The 26,062-nt window shown below is 30.8% G+C and overlaps 1 non-coding gene across 1 annotated transcript; it reads left to right on the forward strand.

Moving 5' to 3' along the window:
• The first annotated feature begins 1,633 nt into the window (after positions 1-1,633).
• Positions 1,634-1,740, forward strand: LOC139894829 (small nucleolar RNA R71). Its single transcript, XR_011775309.1, has one exon. It is a non-coding gene; the product is annotated as a small nucleolar RNA R71 (small nucleolar RNA).
• Positions 1,741-26,062: the final 24,322 nt, after the last annotated feature.

Below are 26,062 nucleotides of genomic sequence, written 5' to 3' on the forward strand. Positions count from 1 at the left end.
TATCAGGTCATCATTAGGTGTTACTTCATCTTCCCCACACTTAGGCGTTTTATTATTGCTAAGCACTACCGTTGGAGTTGGTAAAACAATATGCTTCTCATCGATCGTTTTTATTGGTTCAACAGATTTGGTTGGGGGAGATTTAGACTTTCGAATCACAAAGGTGATTGATTTTTCACCATTACTAAGTGTCATTCTACCTTCTCTTACATCAAATAACGCCCCGGTGGACGCTAAGAATGGTCGACCTAAAATTAGAGGAATGTTTGAGTCCTCTTCTATGTCAATGACAATAAATTCGACTAAAAAGGTTAAATTACCCACTTGAACGGGTAGGTTGTCAGCAATTCCAACTGGGTGCTTAATGGTTTGATCAAAGAGTCGAACACTCATTTCAGTTGGACTTAACTCACCTACACCTAATCTCTTGTATAATGAAAGAGGCATAACACTCACACTCGCACCTAAATCTGCTAGTGCATCATACATGACACAATCACTAAGTAGACAAGGAACAATAAATTCACCTGGATCACCCACCCTGGGTGGAGGTTTTGGTGGAACTGTCTTCACCGGGTTTATCTTTACGATTTTTGTTTCTTGTACTTTCTTATTCTTCTTCTTCTTTCCAGAGGTGTCACAAACTTTATTACCTATTACTTGCTCATACTCAACTCCTTTTCTTAGAAACGAGATGGGTGGTTTGTATGGTGCCACCACTGGCTTTACATACTCGGGTGGTGGTGGTGTTGTAACTTCTTCATTGTTACTCACATCTAAAACCTTCCCATCTTCTGATGCTGGTTTTTCAGAAGTCGTTGATACCATATTAACATTCTCATTCCGAGGATTTACTTCAGTATTACTCGGTAGCTTTCCTTGTTCCCTCTCACTCATCATGCTAGCAAGAGTTCCTACATGTTTTTCTAGATTCAAAATGGAAGTTTGTTGAGTTCTTAATGACTGATCAAACCTCTCATTCGTTTGGGTTTGAGATGTAATAAATTGTGTTTGAGATTCCATTAACTTTGCCATCATTTCTTCTAGATTTGACTTTTTCTCTTCGATTTGTTGTGGTGGTTTATACAAACCAGGTCTTTGTTGATTGAAAGTGTTGTTTTGAGTTGGTTGGTTATTCGGACCATGTTGGTTATACGAGTTATTATTGGGTTCATTTGGATTGTAAAGAATGTTTTGATTTCGATTGAAGTTTGGCCTTGGCGGTTGATAATTATTTCCCGGCCTTTGGTTCATGTAAGAAACATTCTCACGTTGTTCCATCGTTTGCTCAATGTGACAATCTTTCGTTAAGTGTGGTCCACCGCATTGCTCACAACTGATTCGTATTGCGTGAATATCTTTAGTCATCTTTTCCATTCGTCTCTCGAAAGCATCTATTTTTGCAGAAACGGAATCAAAGTCATGCCTAGAATCGGCTCTAACCGCTTTAGATGAACGAAAAATATCTTTTTCCTGGTGCCACTCATGTGAGTGGGAAGCTGTGTTATCAATAATTTTGTAAGCTTCAGTTGTGGTTTTCTTCATAATGGAACCACCAGCTGCTATGTCGATGTCTTTTCGTGTAGTAATGTCGCATCCTTGGTATAATATTTGTACTATTTGATAAGTGTCTAAACCATGTTGAGGACATCCTCTCAACAACTTTCTGAATCTTGTCCATGCCTCATATAGAGTTTCATTTGGCTTTTGCGTGAACATAACAATTTCTCCTTGAAGTCTCACGGCTTTAGATGCCGGAAAGATTCTTTTAAGAAATTTCTCAACTAAAACATCTCATGTGTCAATCGCTCCTTCAGGTAACAATTCTAACCAATCTTTGGCTTCTCCCTTTAAAGTCTAGGGAAACAACATGAGATAAATATGTTCATCCTCAACTTCTCTGATTTTAAATAGAGTACAAATCCTATTAAAGGTTCGAAGATGTTCGTTTGGATCTTCTTTTGGCGTACCACTATATTGGCATTGATTAGTTACCATGTTTAGGATTTGTCCTTTGATTTCATAATCTGGCGCATTAATGTCTGGCTTAATAATGGCGTGACCTTGGCCCGTGCGTGGGCTCTCATTCGCTCTTCCATACTTAGAGGTTCTGTTATTTCCATATTTGAAATTGTTGAATCTGAATCACTAGAGGATTCTGATTTAATGGTTTCTTCCTCGACAATCTCCGGTTGAATGATTTGTGGTTCAGGAGGAATGATTAGTGGTTCAGGATCTCTGAATTGTCCTTGAATTTCCTCCGGGTTCTCAATTGTGAGGTCGGGTTCAAAAAATGAATTATCGGAAATTTGAATTGGAGTACTTGGTTGACTAGATGACGATTCTAAAGAAAAATCAACGGTGACAATGTTGGCTGGATGTCTTGATCGAGTTACAGGTGGTGAACGTATGAAAGGTGGTGAACGTTTTGCTCGGTGCATTCACTGAATATCCTATTAGTTATAAAAATAAAAAAATTATATAAGTTATCAAATTAATAGACTTTTCTGATTTTGCCGACGTTTCGAATAGCCAATAGATGCAGCAGGTAGCCAGGACCCTTTAAATCGGAAGCCCACAACTCGCCACTAACAAATCCAACTATTACTACGAACCAGAAAATTTGGATGTCTATTAATTTAACCGCTTAAAATCATTTTTCGTCGAAATTTAAAGAAAATAAAGAAAATTCTATGTCCTATAAACAAGAGCGTAGAAATGAGAAAGAAATAGAGCGCGTCGAAAAACGTCGAAAAATAAAAATAAGAAAGAAAAACGTCGAAACTTAAAAGTCAAAAAACTAAATCTAAAAAGTTGTGCCTTTAGGTATTAAGGCTTAAAAGGAATTCTATTTCGGAAACGGCAATAACTTAATTAGGCACTAAAATCTAAAAACTGCGTCGCAAAATTCTAAAGCGCCTAAATCTTAATCTAAAGAAAAAGCACTTAAGGGATTTTACGGCAAAGTCTTAAAAGCTAAAAATCTACGGCAAATCTATAACTACAAAATTAATATTACGAACGACAAATATTAAAAACTACGAATAAACGATAAAAAGATACAAAATATAAAATAAAATAATAAAAATACAAATTTTATAAAAATATTATTTTTATATTATATTTTATAAAAGTATTAATCTATATATCTAATAATAATATTAAAACTTAATATTACAAAATATAAATTAAAACTAGATACAAATTATTAATATTTAAATTAAACTCTAATAATAAAAATAATAAAAATATTAAACCCTACGTAATTAATGCGTCTGAGTTTTGTGGCTTGTCACATTCACTCATGCGACCGCATGAGTTTTGCCTTCTAGGTCATGCGATCGCATGGCCCAATTTTCCAAAAATGTTTTGGACTGATTAACTGACTCGGCCCAAACTTAATTATATATATATATATATATATATATATATATATATATATATATTAATTTTTTGATTTTAAATTATAGAAAATATTTATAGAATATTTATATAAAATATAATAAATTTGTATTAAAAATAAAAATACTTTTTTAAAGATAAAATCTTAATATATATATATATATATATATATATATATATATATATATATATATATATATATATATATATATAGGATCAAGAGAGAAGTAACCATTCGGGGGAAGCGGGGGGAAGCAAAAACTTTTTTTTTTTCATTTTTTGGAAAAACTTTGTTCACGAACATTATAGATGAGATGAAAATATGAACATTTAGTAGAGACACTTTGTGATAAATGTTTTTATTTTGGCGGGAAAACGCTCGAAGAAGTAATATATAACAATTATCGTGTTTTTCGAGCGTATTTTGAGGTTTTAGCTATTGGGGTTTAGATATTAGGGTTTAGATATTAGGGTTTAGAAATTTAGGGTTTAGGGTTTAGATTTAGGGTTTAGATTTAGGATTTAGATTGAGTTTTTAACACGAACGGTATAGAGTTTAGGGTTTAGGGTTTGGTGTTTTGGGTTTATGGAATAAACCCAAAACACCAAACCCTAAACCCTAAACCCTAAACCCTAAACCCTAAACTCTAAATCGGGCTAAATTTTACTTCACAAAACATGAAGAAAAAAAACATTCATATTCTTCACGAACAATTTTATCTTGAATTTTATTTTTGTCGATCGTTTTCCCGCCAAAATAATAACATTCATCACGAAGTGTCTCTTCTAAATGTTCATATTTTTGTGTGATCTTGATGCCGGAATTTTTTTTTTTCAAAAAACGAAAAAAAAAACATTTTGCTTCCCCCCACTTCCCCCCGATTGGTTACTTCCCCATTGATCCTGCCCCTATATATATATATATATATATATATATATATATATATATATATATATAAATTTTTTAACACTTATAATAAATAACAAAATAATTTTACGAAATAAGAAATAATATATTTTTACACAAATATATTTTTAACAAAATATAGTGTTTTAGTGCCCCGGCAGCGGCGCCAAAAATACTTGATGTGTGCGAGGTGTAGTATGAAATACTATTAATTTTACTATGAAATACGACGGAATATTATACGATTTACACAAGTTTTATTTATTTATATAGAATGGGATATACCTAAACCTTGCTACAACACTATAGGCAGTGTACATAATCGTAGAGTAGTGTAGTTTTTAGTAAGTTCGGTTCGTTCCACAGGGAGCTAGTGATAACGTACTATATTTTTAACAACTATATTTATACAAATATATATAATTATATATAGGTAGTAATATTATAAAAGGGGGTTTTACCGTTAAATGACCGGTTTGTCGATTTTAAATATTAAGCGTAAAGATAAATGACGATAATTAAAGTGCGTAAAATAAATAACAATGACGATATATAAAATTGCGAATAATAAAATGATAGTAATTAAAAGTACGATGAGAAATACAATAAAAGAATTATGCTTATTTAAACTTTCGTAATCATGATGTTTGACGTTTTGATTTTAATTTATTACCCTGGGTTAATTGTCCTTTGTCCTGGATTATTTGATACCTATTTGGTTTTTTGTCCATAATAGTCCATCGGTCATAATTGTAAAATGCTCGTCAAATTAACCTTATTTCCGAAGTCAAATATTCCAACTAATTAGAGATTCGAACTGTAACAAGGTTTTAATACTTTGTTTAATGATTACACCAGGTTATCGACTGCGTGTAAACCAAGGTTTTATTACTTTGTTATCCTTGTATGTAATCCACACCTGTTATAATTAGTCCATGAATATTAATTTACCCACTTGATCAGAATGAATAATCAATTACCCAACCCGAATAATTAATTAAATGATTGTAAATGATGTCGTATAAACGTCACTAAATAGGACATTCGTAATCAATTTAATAATTATTAGTTTAACTAATTTGAAGATAGGTTTGACAGGTTCCAATGAGTTGTCGTTCAATTAGACAATACCCCCTACCTATTAATAGTCAATTGTCCAATGTTCACAAGTGTCAGTCTTTTGTCCAAACCTTAATTATGGTACAAAATCTAATAACCCCGTCTTAATATTTAGTCTAACATCACGATTACTTTGGCTCAAATAAGCATAATAATAACTTAGTTACGAGACATTAAATTAAAAAGGAAGAACATAGCTTACAGTGGTGATCAATTGCGTAGCGTTGCACAGACAGAATTTTGACTTACAAAACCTTAAAACATTTCTTACATTAACTCAATTATTATTAAACTTAATTTAAACTTAATATTATAAATATATATATGTTTTCGTTACAGAGAAGGAAAAGAAAAAGATGATTAAAACTCGTCGAATTCGCTGGCTTTTATAGATGTTATTCCCATGCGATCGCATGGACAGGCTGGCCAGCACTCTCTCTTGATTAAAACGTGGGATGCTCGAATAATTTAATATATATATATATATATAATATAATATATATAATTTTATATAATTATATATATATTATATTATATTCTTGTGCAATGTTGACTTGTAATTTTAGGTCCGTTGCGTCGCGCGTTGATAGTTGGCTCAGGTCCCGGTTCCGGGTTTTCGAACGTCCTTTCGTACGCGGAGATATCTTGTACTTTGCGTTTCGCGGCTCGTACTCTTGTCATTTTTAGACGTTTCTTATCAATAAATGGAACCACTTGAATTATATCTTGTACATTTGAGCTTTTTGGTCATTTGCGTCTTCAAATCGTCATTTTCTTCTTTTGTCTTCGCACTTATTTATTTAAACGAATATTACATAAAAATAGAACAATTACAACTAAAAGCTTTACATATTTGAAGGATATTGCGCCTAAATATATGTTCATTTGAAGCACTATCACTTGTCATGCTCAAAGTGGAAAGTCTAACATTCTTGGATACAAGTCATGATAATCATTTGAGGCATTCTCAGTTTTGTCATAATTCTTTATTTGTAATTAACACATTTGCTAAATTCTAATTGGTTGGTCAACATGTCATTGATTGGTTGGTCAACATGTCATTGATGACAACAACCCACTTTAATCACAAAGCATTATAGTTTTCAAATTTGAACTTGTTTGTAATTAATTAAGGGTGTTAATGGTGTCTTGACAAATTAAGCAAGTAATATCAATTAAGCATGTTGCAAGACATCAAGTTAAATTAAGTTTAAACCAATTATAAACTTAATTTTAGACTTAAGTAAACCTATGTCTTTTAAGATTACTAGATTATGACATATTAAACATTATCCAAGTAGCATATATTGAAGTAGTCCAAATACTAGTTGATGGAATCCCAACATGTAACACATAGGAAGACAAGATTCATACATATACATACTAAATAACTACTTAGCTTTTGGCACATAGCACATAATCAAATAATACACATGTATTAATAGCAAGTAGTCAAGTAATATTCATGTAATGACTAGCAAGAGATCACTAATTAATCTTAGAATTAAACACATAGTGATTACATAGCATTGAACCAAGGTATGTAAGCTTTACTTGCAAAATGGCATTTGCAAGATTAATGTACAGGTATACATTAATGTCCAACACATATTCAAGGAAAGAGCAACTCTTGGTTGGGACTTAGTGACCATCCTAAGTATGTCTAGATACATTTTAGATGTACATGTTTTCCTATAACACTTATGTATTATCCTTAATCAAGGTTTAATCGTCATTAAGGTGTCATTAAGCGTGATTAACCAAGATTAGTGTTCTAGTGACCAAAACTCCTTTGGGTATGAAGGAGGCAACTATTCTAAGCATGTTTGAACACATTTCATAAATTATAGATGCTCCAAAGTGCTCGAACTAAATTCGATGGAATTTAGGATAGAAGCTTATACGGTCGACCCACGGTTGACCGTGAAGTCGATCGTGCAACCCTGATTTCACAAATTATGGTGCAAGGCTCCACAGTCTGACATACGGTCGACCGTGTACCTAATCGTGTAGTTTACGTTTTCCTTTTTAAGCTTTATGTAACACCCCAGCTTAACATGACCACAATATTGTCCGCTTTGCCCGCAGGCGCACGGCTTTTTCTTGGCGACCACACACGAGAAGCACTTTCCCAGGAGGTCACCCATCCTGGTAGTGCTCTTGCCCGAGCACGCTTAACTACAACGTACTCGCACACCTGCTCTGCCTGTGGTCCCAAAACGCGTTGTGTCATTTAAGCGTGGGTATTACCTTATAATCCCATGATCACTCATGTATGTGGGCGATGTGGGATTTGCCTAGGGCGTTACATTCACCCCCCTTAGGGACTCATCGTCCTCGATGAGGTTTGCCCCACCACCCCCAACGGCACATGAGTGGCTCTGATACCATTCTGTAACACCCCAGCTTAACATGACCACAATATTGTCCGCTTTGCCCGCAGGTGCACGGCTTTTTCTTGGCGACCACACACGAGAAGCACTTTCCCAGGAGGTCACCCATCCTGGTAGTGCTCTCGCCCGAGCACGCTTAACTACAACGTACTCGCACACCTGCTCTGCCTGCGGTCCCAAAACGCGTTGTGTCATTTAAGCGTGGGTATTACCTTATAATCCCATGATCACTCATGTATGTGGGCGATGTGGGATTTGCCTAGGGTGTTACATTTTATTTAGTTTTTGGTCTTTTATTAGAGTGATGGTGGATTAGTGAACTTGTATATTTATGTCAAGATGTCTACCATCACCTTTAATTATGTGCACATGTCATTATCAAAACACTTATTGTTATGGGTTAAGATTAGTATAGTCATTAAGCATAATCCCACATTAACCCACATTCTCCCCAACAAGTGCGTTCAATAATTTTTTGAACATATTGTGTCTGATTTAAGAAAAGACCGTGAGTGTTGCGTGTAACATGAATACCCAAAAAATAGCTGAGAGGGCCTAAATCTTTCATAGCAAAACTATTTGGCAAGACGACACATTATTGCTTCACGGACCGAGGTGGAAGAAGTCACCTATATAATATCATAGACATAAAGTAAGAGATAGGCAGTGTTGTTACCATGTTGATAAATAAATAAAGAGTTATCCGAGCGACTATGACAAAAGCCTATAGTAGAGACAAATGTGTCAAAACGATGGTACCATGCACGAGGTGCTTGTTTTAAACCATATAGGTGAGACGACATGTCCCAATCCATAAGGACGAATACTATAACATATGGTTACATTGTGAGGTATTTGACCTCTATATGGTACATTCTACAAACATTGCATTCGTTTTTAAAAGACAAACTTTCATTTCATCGTAAGTTGACAGGCATGCATACCATTTCATAATATCTAACTATAAATGACCTAATCCATCATTTATTTAATAATAATCTTTATTGAACTCAACGAATTGAATGCAACGTCTTTTGAAATATGCCATGAATGACTCCAAGTAATATCTTTAAAATGAGCAAATGCACAACGGAAGATTTCTTTAATACCTGAGAATAAACATGCTTTCAAGCGTCAACCAAAAGGTTGATGAGTTCATTAGTTTATCATAATCATTCATTTTAATCATTTTAATAGACCACAAGATTTCAGATATTTAATTGTACACGTAACCTGAGTACAAAATAATACACGTAACCCGCGAATTAAAAATCATTCATATGGTGAACGCTTGATAACCGAACTAACAGGGTGCATATAGAATATCCCCATCATTCCGGGACTCTCATCGGATATGAGAATCGAAGTACTAAAGCGTTCGTAATCCGAATGGGAAGTGTCGAGATCCATAGATCTATCTTTAGGATTCGCGTCAATTGGTGGCAATTATAATAAACACCAATTCTTAGGCTACCAAGCTAAAAAGGGGCATATTCGATTCGATAATCCAACCATAGAATGTAGTTTCGATTACTTGTGTCTATTTCGTAAAACATTTATAAAAGAAGCGTATGTATTCTCAGTCCCAAAAATATATATTGTAAAAGCATTAAAAAAGGAGTAATGAAACTCACTATACTGTATTTCGTAGTAAATATACATATGACAACATTGAAAAGTGCAAGGTTGGCCTCGAATTCACGAACCTATATTAAGTATATATATATATATATATATATATATATATATATATATATATATATATATATATATATATATATATATATATATATATATATATATATATATATATATAATGGTCAATATCTGTCTAACAATTAAGGTTGAGTCATAGTGTACCACAATCCTAATGCTCGAGACCGATATGCAAAAGTTAACAAAAATCAGTTTGACCCAAAATGACTTTCAAAATCTACACATGTTTATTATATACCTTAAATATAGTCATTCTATATATTTAAATATATTTATTAGATGTTATTAGAGTAAATAATATAAGTCATTTATTAATAAAATTTATATTAAAATTTATATATGATAATTTTTTATATATATCTCAAGTAATAAAATTTATTAAATTCACTTAATATCATAAAAATATAGTGGTATGTATTGTTAATGTAATTATATTACATGTGGTAAAAATATCTTTGTATCACATATTTATTCGATAAAATAATATTGATAATAATAATAATGAGTAAAAGTTGTATTATTTTGTAATAATAATAATAATTATTATTATTCTACTAATAATAACAATAACAATATTTATATTTACTAATGATGATATTAATTATAATAAAATGATTATTCTAATCATGATAATTTTAATAATAACGATACTTTTTATTATTAACTGTAATAATAATAATATTTAATAAAAATAATAATTCAATTCAAAATGACAATATTTAATAATAATAATACTAAAATGATAATAATAATGATATTTAATAATAACAATGATTTTCTATTAAAATCATAATTTTAATAAAAAAATAATTTTAATATTAATGATACTTTTAATAATAATAACGATAAAATGATAGTTTTGATAAAAATATTAATTATGTTAATAATAATAATAATATAATAATAATAATATAATAATAATAATAATAATAATAATATTGATTATTAGATAATAATAATAATAATGACGATAATAACGACAATAACAATAACGATATCGATATTGATAACGATAACGATAACGATAACGATAACGATAACAATAATAATAATAATAATCATTTTAACAATAATACTTAAAATTATAGATAATTCAACTGACGATATCTTTTAATCCGTTCATCGAAATCATACGCTTTCTAAATGAAAAGTTATTAATTTTTTGACAGCTTTCCAATGACATGCATATCATATGCCTTATATCAGTATTATATGTATTAAATTCGTGATTCATCATACACTATATAACGACGAAATAAAACATACAAGCATGCATGATCATATATACTCGGGCACTAGTTGTGACGACCCGGCAATATCCGACCAAATTTAAAATTAATCTTATTATAATTCAGACACGTTAAGCAAAGTCTGTAAGGTTGAGTCTCAAAAATTTTGAACTGTTTCATATATACAATTGACCTTCGACTGCTCTCTACGATTCACGAACAATTAATTGTAAATAGATATGTGTGCATGTATATATAAATAATAATTCAGAATATAATTTGAAGTATTATATGTTGTTGTTCTTAAAATTTAATAAAATAAAAATAGGATATTATAATAACTATTATTTAAAATATATCTATATATAAATAAAGTATATTAAAAATAAATATTAAATGATTGTAATACTCGTTTGATGTTCCGATAGATATTAAGCAAGTTAAATTCAAACGTATGTGATTTTAAAATAAACGGTGATTCAAAAATGAGATTTATAAATTATAAGCTTATTAATAATACATTTAGAATTTATTTGTTAAATTTTAAATTTTTTTTATTTTACTTGGGGTTGAGAGTAAATAATTAATGTAAAATTTATTTAATAATTAATGATCGAATTTTATATCATAATGACCAAAATAAATAAATATAGTTAATTTAAAAATATGGAATTTTTCTGAACACTTTTTATTCACCACTTGAGTAAACAACGGAGCACGATATAATACCCGTAAAACTGTCGGTAACTAACAACCAAAAACAATGGCTGCTCTACTATTTCACTATGATTCTTTCCACCTTTTATTTATTTATTTATTTATTTATTTATATTATTAAAGTATTAGTTACTGTAACATAGTTATATAGGAATAGATCATATATATGCATTCTCTACATATGGACTCGATCATAATTCTCTGCATATGAAATCAAGCATAAACCCACCTTTCTCCTTCTTCTCCTTCGACAACCCGCCATCACCAACAAGAAACCAAACACCACCACATTAATCGTTTCTGTTTCGATTACAACCCATCACACAAATTTACAACCCATCATCACCATGAAACACCCACGACACCATCTTCACCACCAAAACAGCTACCATCAACGGCTACTACCACCTTCACCATATATCCACCAATAGAAAATAACACTATTGAGACCCACTTGATCACTAATACAATAACCACATTTGTTTATATTTTTTTTTTGTGATCCTATGTAAACAACTCACCACCCATTTTTTTTCGAGTAACCCTACGACCACCAATTAACTACCATTGAAACGACATGATCATCGAACCACCAAAACAACAACCACTCGATCACCATTAAACCGTTAATAACTGCTACAACAGCAAATGCTTTCTGTTTCTCATTTTTTTCGAAACCTACCTAGAACCTTCATTGTTATTCCCTTTGTAACGTTGCTACTCGTTGATAGTTTCATTAATGTGATATGCAGCAGTAGCATGAAAACTAGTATGACGAAGATGATTATATAATGAGAAATATGTTAATGGCGAATTTATAATGAAGCTGATGAGTTGTAAAAAAAAAAAAAACGTTCGTGTGTTGTTGCTGTGTACCAGACAAAACCCAATTGTGGGCTGATGTTGAGAATATTGAACGATGAGCTGTACAGCACAATGAAGACCTTTTTATTTATTTATTTGACCGAAATATTTCTCCACTTAAAGTGCCTGATCAACGAAAAAAATAAAAAAAAATAAAAGGGCTTAGCTGATTGGATTTGTTGGGCCGTTTTTAGAATTATTAAATGGGATCTGATCAGTTGGGCTACCATCTTGAGTTGGGCGTAATCCTTTTGCATTATTGGGTTGAAAACAAATATATAAACGTGGGTATGAATTAAAACAGAAAATTGATCGCAGAGCAGTGGTTAAGTGGGTGTCAGGTGAACGAGAGGTCTTGGGTTCGAATCTCGTTTGGGGCAATTGTTTTTAGAAAATATTCTTAAAAGGGTATACACTTTATTTTTATTTCCATTATTAAAATTATTATTATTATTATCATTATTATAATTATGATTATTATTTTTATTGTTATTATTAGTAATTATTATTATATATACTAAGACTAGTAATATAATTGATATTATCACTAATATTATTATCATTATCATTATTAGTATTATTATTATTAATATAAATATCATTCTTAACAATATTATTATTATTATTAGTATTATCATTATCATTATTATCATTAGAAGTAAAATTATTAAAGTTATTATTGTTATCAGTATTAGTATTATTGTTATTATTATCGTTAATATTAGCGTTATTATCACATGTATAATTATTATTGACATTATTATCATTAAGTATCATTATCATAAATATTAGTATTATAAGTACCATTTAACATTAATTTTAGTATTATTAATTATATGATCATTAAAAATTTCTATTAAAATGATAATTATTATTAAACTTACCATTACAATTAATATTGCTAAAAGTATTATTTTTACTTTATCATTATTAGTTAAATTACCTTTTTTATTAAAATTACTACTCTCAGTATTATTATTATCTTTAAACTAGTATTATCACAAGTAATAATTTTACAAAACAAAAGATATATATATATATAAGTATAAATATATTTATTATATATAAAGTATACTAATACTACTTAAAATTTTGTTTTTAACTAATAACATTAATTAAAAATTAAATAAGTATCATAATGTAATATAAGTATTAATAAAATCATATATATATATATATATATATATATATATATATATATATATATATATATATATATATATATATATATATAAGAATATTAATCTTAATACATAAGATAATATGTATACATTTGTTTAATTATGATTATTTATATTAATAAATATATAAATGTTATAGGTTCGTGAATCCGAGGCCAACCATGCATTGTTTAATGTCGTAATATGTATTTTTACTACAAAATACAGTATGGTGAGTTCATTTGATTCTCTTTTACTCTTTACATTTTTGGGACTGAGAATACATGCGCTACTTTTACAACTGCTTTATTAAATGCTTTTGAAATACATTTTGAACTGTGAATACATGAAATGCTTTTATAAATGTTTGACGAGCTAGACACAAGCAAAACATTCCTCGAATGAATTATGTGGACGTGATAATTGCCACCATTGAATTATGTGGACGTGATAATTGCCACAATTGATATGAATATTTTTTCCCCTGATTATTATTGCTTGGTAACCTAAGAATTAGGGAACATCACTAATTTTGAGAATTAGTGCACGCCTAATTGACACGAATCCTAAAGGTAGCTACCGGATTTAACACCCCCACCCAGAATGTTCACTAGACAGAAGGGCTAGTGGGCATGGTGTTTAGTACTTCGAAGTTTATATGATTATTATACAGACGAGATGTTTTGTTTTGGGGATATTATTATGCGCATTATATGTTAAGGTCGGTTACCAAGCCAAGCAATGAATGAAAAGTGAATGTTATGTATCGAGAGAATATTTTTATACACAGGTTATGTGTATTATATTTTGTACACGAGATATGTGTACGGTTACTATGATTTATGAAAAATGGATTTCGTACACGAGAAATGTGTACTGTATTTAAAAGATATCGCATGTACATTACAGGTGGGTATAGGATTCGGGCCCATTTATACCATGCATCATTTAAATCTTGTGGTCTATCAAAATGATGAATTTTATTGTTTTATGATAAACCTATGAACTCACCAACCTTTTGGTTGACACTTGAAAGCATGTTTATTCCCAGGTATGAAAGAAACCTTCCGTTGTACATTTGCTCATATTAGAGATATTACTTGGAGTCATTCATGACATATTTCAAAAGACGTTGCATTCGAGTCGTCAAGTTCATCAAGATTATTATTAAGTCAATTATAGTTGGAGGTATTATGAAATAGTATGCTTGCCGTCAACTTTCGATGTAAAGAAAGTTTGTCTTTTAAAAATGAATGCAATATTTGTAAAATGTATCATATAGAGGTCGAGTACCTCGTGATGTAACCAAATGTAATGTATTCGTCCGGGTGGATTAGGATAGGTCATTAGAGTTGGTATCAGAGCGGTGGTCTTAGCGAACCAGGTCTTGCATTAGTGTGTCTAACGGAGAGTTTTTTAGATGCATTAGTGAGTCTGGACTTCGACCGTGTCTGCATGTCAAAAGTTTTGCTTATCATTTCGTGTCGAAAATTACTTGCTTATCATCCTTTAAATTCTAGACACATCCTACTGCCTCTATTACATAGATAGTGTTTAGATAAATTCATATCTTAGCGTATCTGTTATTGTTACCTTTGCCTGACAGCTTCCGTAGATTCCTCCGTAACTTATGGGATTTTAGTATTATATATGCATATGTAAATTATGTATTGCAGGGTACTAATATACATCATATAATCTATTTTTTTATTATCGAAAATCCTTCATCTGATCGTACGAGATGAATCCCTCAAATTCCTCGGATTCCGACAGCTATTCCGATATGGAGTTTCACCTAAGCTCCGAAAGCAGTGTCACCAGAATAAATCAACCAATTCATCTGATGGGTTCATAGCCTACTTAATCATTGGAGACAAAAAGAAGGTGACCCTTTTCATCAACCAAATTCATCTCTTGGCGAAGAACCTGAAGCACTTACCGGTGAACCAGTCTGAAATACCATTTTCACCCTCATTTCCCGAATATGTCGTCATGATTATATACTATCTCAAATTCTGAACCTTATTCATTTGCTCGTTCTTACCGACAATCATCCTGGAATAAAAGAAGTCAACGAACTTCGCGCCCGAGTAAACAATTTGGAGAATATGGTGCAAAATTTACCAGCTTCATCAACATCACCAGCACCAACTGTACCATCAGTAACAGCACCAGTACCATCAACAATCCATGCCTCAACATCTCATTCTGTACCTCGAGTATAATCATCGTTCTACGTATCGTTCTACATCAATTATCTTCGTTCTTCATGGCAATTATGTAATCTCTAATGTTTTAGAGATTATGTATTCTAGTTCTAACGGTAAATCAAATGGGATTAATATTATATTAACTCATTAAATCCATGATTACATTTGAAGGAAATATATATGTATATATGTTTTCATAAAGATTATAATTAAAAATTCTTTTGTACAAACTGTTAATGGAGAAAATATTTTAACGGGTAGGTAATACCCGTGGAATATTTAGATTTCACATTAATAAGTTACACTGTACATTCTTCGAATCTGATTCAACGATCCTTTACTATCCTATTTACATCCACAGATATACGAATCCCTTCACCGCAAAATAACCATTTTCATTTAATTTCATATTTGAATTTTGATCTATCAGAATCCAACAAGTGGCATAATGAAGAAAACATTGGACAAAATGAAATTTGTTAGAAACAAACAAATTAACTATGAGAAATTCTATTAAGAATCCACGCTAACAAAATCCTAGCTAACTGTTCCTAGCTAACTGTTAATTCCGTATTACCTTTTATTTATCGCAATTTATTTATCGCATTTTATTTATCGCAATTTTAATTCTCGCAGTTTTATTTATCGTCATTTAATTTCTGTTATTTATTTTATGCACTTTAAATATCAGGACACGTATATAAGGTTTTGACATATCATATCAACGCATCTATATATATTATTTGGAATAATCATAGACACTCTATATGCAGTAATGCTGAAGTTAGCTATACAGGGTTGAGGTTGATTCTACAATAATATATATAGTTTGAGTTGTGATCGAGTCTGAGACATGTACACGGGTCACGATACGTATTAATTAATTCGAATATTATATATTAAACTATATATGAATGATTGGACTGTTAACTGTGGACTATCGACTGTGGACAGATAATATTGGACAATTAAAATGAATTAAAATACTGATTATAACATATGAAACTAAATAATTCTTCAAGTTTGCCACTTGATTTTATCTTAAACCTCATTTGTATCTTGATGATTACAATCTGCGTTTAAACCTTTCATGATTCTTGAAAACACCTCAATCAAGAGGATGAACCAACCGCACTTCATCTACGAAAAGAAAGATTTATGCATATAATTATGCATCTGAAAACAATTGGAACCTGAGTAAACGTTTAACACGTATCTGTTCTAGCTCCTATGGTGATGTTATTACCGAAAATAACTTTGCAATTCCTTTTCAAATTAGCCAATTTTGTCACAGCTCCAGCAAGTCAACTTCGACTTTTCGTTTGAAACAACCTTATTATAACCTTGATATATATATATATATATATATATATATATATATATATATATATATATATATATATATATATATATATATATATATATATATGCTGTAGTGACCCGAACTTTTCCATGTTTATATATATTAATTGAGATTGATATTTACATGATTAAATGTTTTCAACATGTTAAGTAATCAAACTTGTTAAGACTTGATTAATTGAAATATGTTTCATATAGACAATTGACCACCCAAGTTGACCGGTGATTCACGAACGTTAAAACTTGTAAAAACTATATGATGACATATATATGGATATATATATATAGTTAACATGATACTATGATAAGTAAACATATCATTAAGTATATTAACAATGAACTACATATGTAAAAACAAGACTACTAACTTAATGATTTTTAAACGAGACATATATGTAACGATTATCGTTGTAAAGACATTTAATGTATATATATCATATTAAGAGATATTCATACATGCTAATATCATGATAATATAATAATTTAAAATCTCATTTGATATTATAAACATTGGGTTAACAACATTTAACAAGATCGTTAACCTAAAGGTTTCAAAACAACACTTACATGTAACGACTAACGATGACTTAACGATTCAGTTAAAATGTATATACATGTAGTGTTTTAATATGTATTTATACACTTTTGAAAGACTTCAATACACTTATCAAAATACTTCTACTTAACAAAAATGCTTACAATTACATCCTCGTTCAGTTTCATCAACAATTCTATTCGTATGCACCCGTATTCGTACTCGTATAATACACAGCTTTTAGATGTATGTACTATTGGTATATACACTCCAATGATCAGCTCTTAGCAGCCTATGTGAGTCACCTAAAACATGTGGGAACCATCATTTGGCAACTAGCATGAAATATCTCATAAAATTACAAAAATATGAGTAATCATTCATGACTTATTTACATGAAAACAAAATTACATATCCTTTATATCTAATCCATACACCAACGACCAAAAACACCTACAAACACTTTCATTCTTCAATTTTCTTCATCTAATTAATCTCTCTCAAGTTCTATCTTCAAGTTCTAAGTGTTCTTCATATATTCTACAAGTTCTAGTTACATAAAATCAAGAATACTTTCAAGTTTGCTAGCTCACTTCCAATCTTGTAAGGTGATCATACAACCTCAAGAAATCTTTGTTTCTTACAGTAGGTTATCATTCTAATACAAGGTAATAATCATATTCAAACTTTGGTTCAATTTCTATAACTATAACAATCTTATTTCAAGTGATGATCTTACTTGAACTTGTTTTCGTGTCATGATTCTGCTTCAAGAACTTCGAGCCATCCAAAGATCCGTTGAAGCTAGATCCACTTTTCTATTTTCCAGTAGGTTTATCAAAGGAACTTAAGGTAGTAATGATGTTCATAACATCATTCGATTCATACTTATAAAGCTATCTTATTCGAAGGTTTAAACTTGTAATCACTAGAACATAGTTTAGTTAATTCTAAACTTGTTCGCAAATAAAAGTTAATCCTTCAAATTGACTTTTAAAATCAACTAAACACATGTTCTATATCTATATGATATGCTAACTTAATGATTTAAAACCTGGAAACACGAAAAACACCGTAAAACCGGATTTACGCCGTCGTAGTAACACCGCGGGCTGTTTTGGGTTAGTTAATTAAAAACTATGATAAACTTTGATTTAAAAGTTGTTATTCTGAGAAAATGATTTTTATTATGAACATGAAACTATATCCAAAAATTATGGTTAAACTCAAAGTGGAAGTATGTTTTCTAAAATGGTCATCTAGACGTCGTTCTTTCGACTGAAATGACTACCTTTACAAAAACGACTTGTAACTTATTTTTCCGACTATAAACCTATACTTTTTATGTTTAGATTTATAAAATAGAGTTCAATATGAAATCATAGCAATTTGATTCACTCAAAACGGATTTAAAATGAAGAAGTTATGGGTAAAACAAGATTGGATAATTTTTCTCATTTTAGCTACGTGAAAATTGGTAACAAATCTATTCCAACCATAACTTAATCAACTTGTATTGTATATTATGTAATCTTGAGATACCATAGACACGTATACAATGTTTCAACCTATCATGTCGACACATCTATATATATTTCGGAACAACCATAGACACTCTATATGTGAATGTTGGAGTTAGCTATACAGGGTTGAGGTTAATTCCAAAATATATATAGTTTGAGTTTTGATCAATACTGAGATACGTATACACTGGGTCGTGGATTGATTCAAGATAATATTTATCGATTTATTTCTGTACATCTAACTGTGGACAACTAGTTGCAGGTTACTAACGAGGACAGCTGACTTAATAAACTTAAAACATCAAAATATATTAAAAGTGTTGTAAATATATTTTGAACATACTTTGATATATATGTATATATTGTTATAGGTTCGTGAATCAACCAGTGGCCAAGTCTTACTTCCCGACGAAGTAAAAATCTGTGAAAGTGAGTTATAGTCCCACTTTTAAAATCTAATATTTTTGGGATGAGAATACATGCAGGTTTTATAAATGATTTACAAAATAGACACAAGTATGTGAAACTACATTCTATGGTTGAATTATCGAAATCGAATATGCCCCTTTTTATTAAGTCTGGTAATCTAAGAATTAGGGAACAGACACCCTAATTGATGCGAATCCTAAAGATAGATCTATCGAGCCCAACAAGCCCCATCCAAAGTACCGGATGCTTTAGTACTTCGAAATTTATATCATATCCGAAGGGTGTCCCGGAATGATGGGGATATTCTTATATATGCATCTTGTTAATGTCGGTTACCAGGTGTTCACCATATGAATGATTTTTATCTTTATGTATGGGATGTGTATTGAAATATGAAATCTTGTGGTCTATTATTATGATTTGATATATATAGGTTAAACCTATAACTCACCAACATTTTTGTTGACGTTTTAAGCATGTTTATTCTCAGGTGATTATTAAGAGCTTCTGCTGTCGCATACTTAAATAAGGACGAGATTTGGAGTCCATGCTTGTATGATATTGTGTAAAAACTACATTTAAGAAACTTATTTTGTTGTAACATATTTGTATTGTAAACCATTATGTAATGGTCGTGTGTAAACAGGATATTTTAGATTATCATTATTTGATAATCTACGTAAAGCTTTTTAAACCTTTATTGATGAAATAAAGGTTATGGTTTGTTTTAAAATGAATGCAGTCTTTGAAAAACTTCTCATATAGAGGTCAAAACCTCGCAACGAAATCAATTAATATGGAACGTTTTTAATCAATAAGAACGGGACATTTCATATGCGTGCTCTTTTATTGTTACCGGGGAACTTTTTATATCCCACCATAATACCAGCAGACGTACCAGCAACCTCGTTGCTTCTTGGCTTAAATCTCTCCAATAAATCACTATATTTATCTATTGAAGTCTCATCATGTACTCATCCCATCTTGTAACAAGAATTGCCATACCAATTACCGGGAATCAGCAAATCTGTATTGTGAGTCTCGCAACCTTTCCACATCAATAGTTATATGTATCCATATAACGTTTATCTCTTAGAACTATGATCTTCCATTTTGAAATTCTGAAAAGCACCCAGTCTGCGAATTAATGCTCTGAATTTTAAAAAGTTGAATGAAGCAACAAAAACTGTAAACGAACTCAACAGTCAAAAATTAAAGATAAAGAATTGTATGTTGGCAAACCTCAGAAAAAGTTTGAAACTGAAAAACTGATTGAGCAAACTATGAAGGAGTCTCTGAACAAATCACAAGGACTAAACTTGTACATTAAGAATCCTGATGATTCTGTTTCCGATGAAATCTTTAGCGAATACCTTGCTTCTGACTCCAAACTCTTGCGGACAAATTTTCTTCACCATTCTTCGATATTAGAAATTCCAAGTAATCATCGTATCTATCATTATAAATATCCTCCATATTTCTGAAGATATTTTCATAACTATTCTTATCTGAAATCATTAATCTCTTCGTGCTATCAGTGTTACATCATATAGAAACTGTTAGTTTCTATATTCCGTAAACTTTTGAGCTTAAAATATGAATGTTATTGAAGTAATGTTGGGAACTGATGCATGAGTTAGTATAATATAATGACACTTGATCAACGTGATTATATTACAGTAAGTCATGCTGAGTTTCTAATAGAATGTGATGATTCACAGACCATAACATCATCATGTGACATGTTACACGACTCTTACATTCTATCTATTATAAATATATCAAGAACATAATTTCTTGATAGTTTTACCTTTCCTCTTGAATTTTAGTAATCTAATCAAGCAAGATTGTGCTATTACAATTTCTCTCTTAGAACATTAGCCATGTTCATTCGAAACTTCATACTTATGAATTCTATACCATTATTCTGTGATGACCCGGGAATTTTTGACCAAATTTAAACTTAATCTTTATATAATTTCGATACGATGAGCAAAGTCTGTAATGTTGAAGTCTCAAAAATTTTGAACTGATGTCATACATTAAATTGACCTTTAACCAATTCCGACGATTCACGAACAACTGATTGTAAATAGATACGTAATTATATATATATATACCTGTATATATATTATCATCTGAAATATATTAAAAAAAAATGTTATGCGGTTTATCTGTCGAAATTATAAAATGAAAATAGTTTATGATTTCAAAATAAAAAAAAACTTGTTAAGTAATAAATATATACATAAAATTTTAAATTGTATTAAAACCTTTGAACACAGTAATTAGAAATACTAAGTTTCATTTTCTCAACAAACTTAATAACGAAGCAAGATATAATATTCCGTGAATTAACGTCGGTGGAGTGATCCAAAATTTAGGCTGCTTATATTTTTATTATTATGTTAACTTGCACGTTCTCTTTTCATAATGTGAAATATGAGTATGAATATAATATTATTAAAATATTAAATACCTCTATCTATCAATGTCTTTTATCTGAATATATATATATTATATGCATGACTCAATCATCAAAAATCTAATTGAGAAACAATAACTAATCCGTGAATTAAAAGTATTAAAGTTGATTACAATGTTTTTGTTTTAACTCAACTCCACTAACAAATCCATTTCATTTATATATACATACACGTGATATGTGTGAAAACCCACCACCTTTATATTCCATCTTCTTCACCACATCAAATTTTTTTTTAATGAACGATGGCCAAGACACCACCGCTGCCACGACTAACAATCGTCACCCTCAACCCACTTCACCACCTACGTGAACCACAACCACCACCTCTCACCATGATCAAATATTTTTGTGTGTTATTAATTTCGGTTTGTGACCCAGGAACCCAAACCCATTGCAATAAATCATCGAACCATTGATGATCACCACTTCACCTACGGCTAACTACCACCATAACCCGGCCACCTTCTATTATCAACCTTACACCACTTGTCACTCTTACTTTTGCCATCTTTTTAACGGTTCCAAAAACCACCACCGTAGCTCCACCATCAAACCAACGTCACCTTGCTATTGTTCGATCTCCGGCTACCACAACAACTCGCCACCATCTCTAACTTCTACCACAACCATTTAACCACCTTGCTCGAGCCTTTCTTCGTTTCCCTATTTTGAACCAAGGTACGCCACCCTACATTCCAGTTTACAAATGATCAAAATCACTGAGCAATCACCACGAACTATTATTATTATTATTATTATTTTTTTCTTCTTCTTTCGTGATCCACACACAACACCACCACTCATCTCAAACCCATTTGTTACTTGCTTTTGATATTGTCTGTTTGCAACAATAAACAACACTACCACCCTTTTGCTATTAGTTCGAACCAACAAACCCGGCTTCCAACATGTTGCTCGCAACACTTGTTTTACCGATGCAGTTTCTCGTTCAATACCATCAAACAACCACCCTTCTATTTTATATTTAACCTACCATCTTCCATCATCATCTACGTGAATCACCTCCAGCACCATTTACACCATAAACCACCAATCTCATCCCCATAACTTACTGATCACTGCTGCTATTACTATGTTGTTACTACTGTGTTGCAGCTATCAACCATCGTAGACCATCATCATCTTCAAAGAACACCATTAATCAAACATCACCTCATGCCACTTATTTTCTGTTTTCTAATTAGAAACTGATGGTGACATTGAAGATAAAGCTTAGATAATGATGAAGTCGTATGATTAATGGATGACATGATTGTGGTAGGGTCGGGATATAGGAACAAAAATTAGTGATAAAACAGCTGGATGATTGATATTTGTTATAAATGATTAAACTGCAACCTAAATAAACTCAAGTTGATCAGGGGTCGATTAAATAATTTAATTGGACACCTTTTGGAAACTCATGGACTAATTTCCTTGGACCGTGACCCTCTAATACCATTTATTGGGCCGATATGATTTTTTTTTGGGTTCCAGTTAGGCCTAAAGTCGATGTTTAGTAAATGTTAATAATAAGTAGTGATTAGGTATGATGATGGTAACGATTATGATATGATGACGAGGAGATTATGATGTATGATAATGATTTCGGTGATGGAGATGATGTACGCGAATAAAGATGTTGATTGATGATATGATTAAGGGACAATGATGATAATGGATTTTAGATATTAGAAGAAGATGAAGAAAGAATACAGGAAACGAGTTAAATGAATTTGAAGTGTAAAGTAAAACAAAACTATCGGAACAGACTAAGGGTTGAGCATGTATTAGGGGAAGCAGGAGGTCCTGAGTTCGAACCTAGGTTCCTGCAGTTTATTTTGTTTTTTTTACTGCACAGGTTGGGCCAGACTGATGGAAGGGATATATAAACTCCAATCCGGTTAAAATCAGAATAACAGATTAGCTCAAATGGTTGAGTGTGTGTTAGGGAATCAAGAGTTTGCGGGTTCGAGCCCGAGCATTGGCAGAAACAGTTTTCTTTTTAGGGAAGATTATGAATTCTTTTGAAGGTAGTATTAATTATTTTATTGTTATTATTATTATTATTATTATTATTATTATTATTATTATTATTATTATTATTATTATTATTATTATTATTATTATTATTATTATTATTATTATTATTATATCATTATTAGGTAGGTAAGTATTATTATTATCATTATTAGTATTAGTAAAATCATTATTTTTGTAGTTATTATTATTACTATTAATTATTATTAAAATTAACATTTTTATTAAAAGTATTATTTTTATTAAAGTTATCATTTTATCACTTATACTAAAAGTATCATTTTTAACTTTATTAACATTATTATTATTTTTATCATTACTAATATTATTTTAGTATTATTATAATTTTAACAAAACAAACGATAGATATATATATACCAAATATATATTTAATACATATAATATAACAGAATTTATATTTTTTAATTATTTTAAATATATAAAATGAAAATATGAAACCTATAGGTTATTAATATAAAAATGATATAACTAATAAGCTTATATATATATATAAATTGTTCGATTACAATTATATGTGTTAATATATATATACAACTGATATAGGTTCGTGAATCCTAGGCCAACCCTGCATTGAGCAGTATAGTCATATGTATTTTTACTACAAAATACATTAGGTGAGTTTCATTATTCCCTTTTTATATATATTTTTGGGCTGAGAATACATGCAATGTTTTAATAACTATTTTTCAATATTTATATGCGCGAGTTCATTTGCTCCCTTTTACTCATTACATTTTGGGCTGAGAATACATGCAAATGCTTTATTAACTATTTTACAATATTTATATGCGTGAGTTTCATTTGCACTTTTTTTTAAATGCTTTTGCAATATATATTTTTGGGACTGAGAGTACATGCGCTGCCTTTATAAATAATTTACAAAATAGACACAAGTACGTGAAACTACATTCTATGGTTGAATTATCGAAATCGAAATGCCCCTTTTTATTAAGTCTGGTAATCTAAAAATTAGGGAACAGACACCCTAATTGACGCGAATCCTAAAGATAGATCTATCGGGCCCAACAAGCCCCATCCAAAGTACCGAATACTTTAGTACTTCGAAATTTATATCATGTCCGAAGGAGGATCCCGGAATGATGGGGATATTCTTATATGCATATTGTGAATGTCGGTTACCAGGTGTTCAATCCATATGAATGATACTTTTGTCTCTATGCATGGGACGTATGTTTAAGAGAAATGGAAATATGAAATCTTGTGGTCTATTAAAATTATGAAATGATTATTTATGTTAAACTAATGAACTCACCAACCTTTTGGTCGACACTTTAAAGCATGTTTATTCTCAGGTATGAAAGAAATCTTCCGCTGTGCATTTGCTCATCTTAGAGATATTACTTGGAGTCATTCATGACATATTTCAAAAGACATTGCATTCGAGTCGTTGAGTTCATCAAGATTATTATTAAGTCAATTATAGTAAGATATATTACGAAATGGTATGCATGTTGTCAACTTTTGATGTAATGAAAGATTGTCCTTTCAAAAACGAATGCAATGTTTGTAAAATGTATCATATAGAGGTCAAGTACCTCGCGATGTAATCAACTGTTGTGAATCGTTTATAATCGATATGGACTTCGTCCGGATGGATTAGGACGGGTCCCTACATACTCGCTTTACCAGAGTTCGAGAGGAGAATAAAAAGGCAATAAGCTTCAGAATATAAGAGAAAATATAAAGCCCAATAACAACATGGAGGTCACAAACCGTGGATATTAATACGAATAGCAATATAAAGACTCGGGAGAACTAAAAACACTATAAACCCAAGAGCATAGTAGAAGTAGACAGATTTCTCTGGTGGTAGATGTAAAAGGAGAATGATCAATATGAAAGTCAAGAATATATCCAGAATTAAAACTGGATGAAGCATATTGATTGATGATTTGGAAGAATGAATTAAAATATAAGAATTGGAAG

Source organism: Rutidosis leptorrhynchoides, chromosome 2 (genome assembly GCF_046630445.1).
Source record: "Rutidosis leptorrhynchoides isolate AG116_Rl617_1_P2 chromosome 2, CSIRO_AGI_Rlap_v1, whole genome shotgun sequence".
NCBI classification, from domain to species: Eukaryota; Viridiplantae; Streptophyta; class Magnoliopsida; order Asterales; family Asteraceae; genus Rutidosis; species Rutidosis leptorrhynchoides.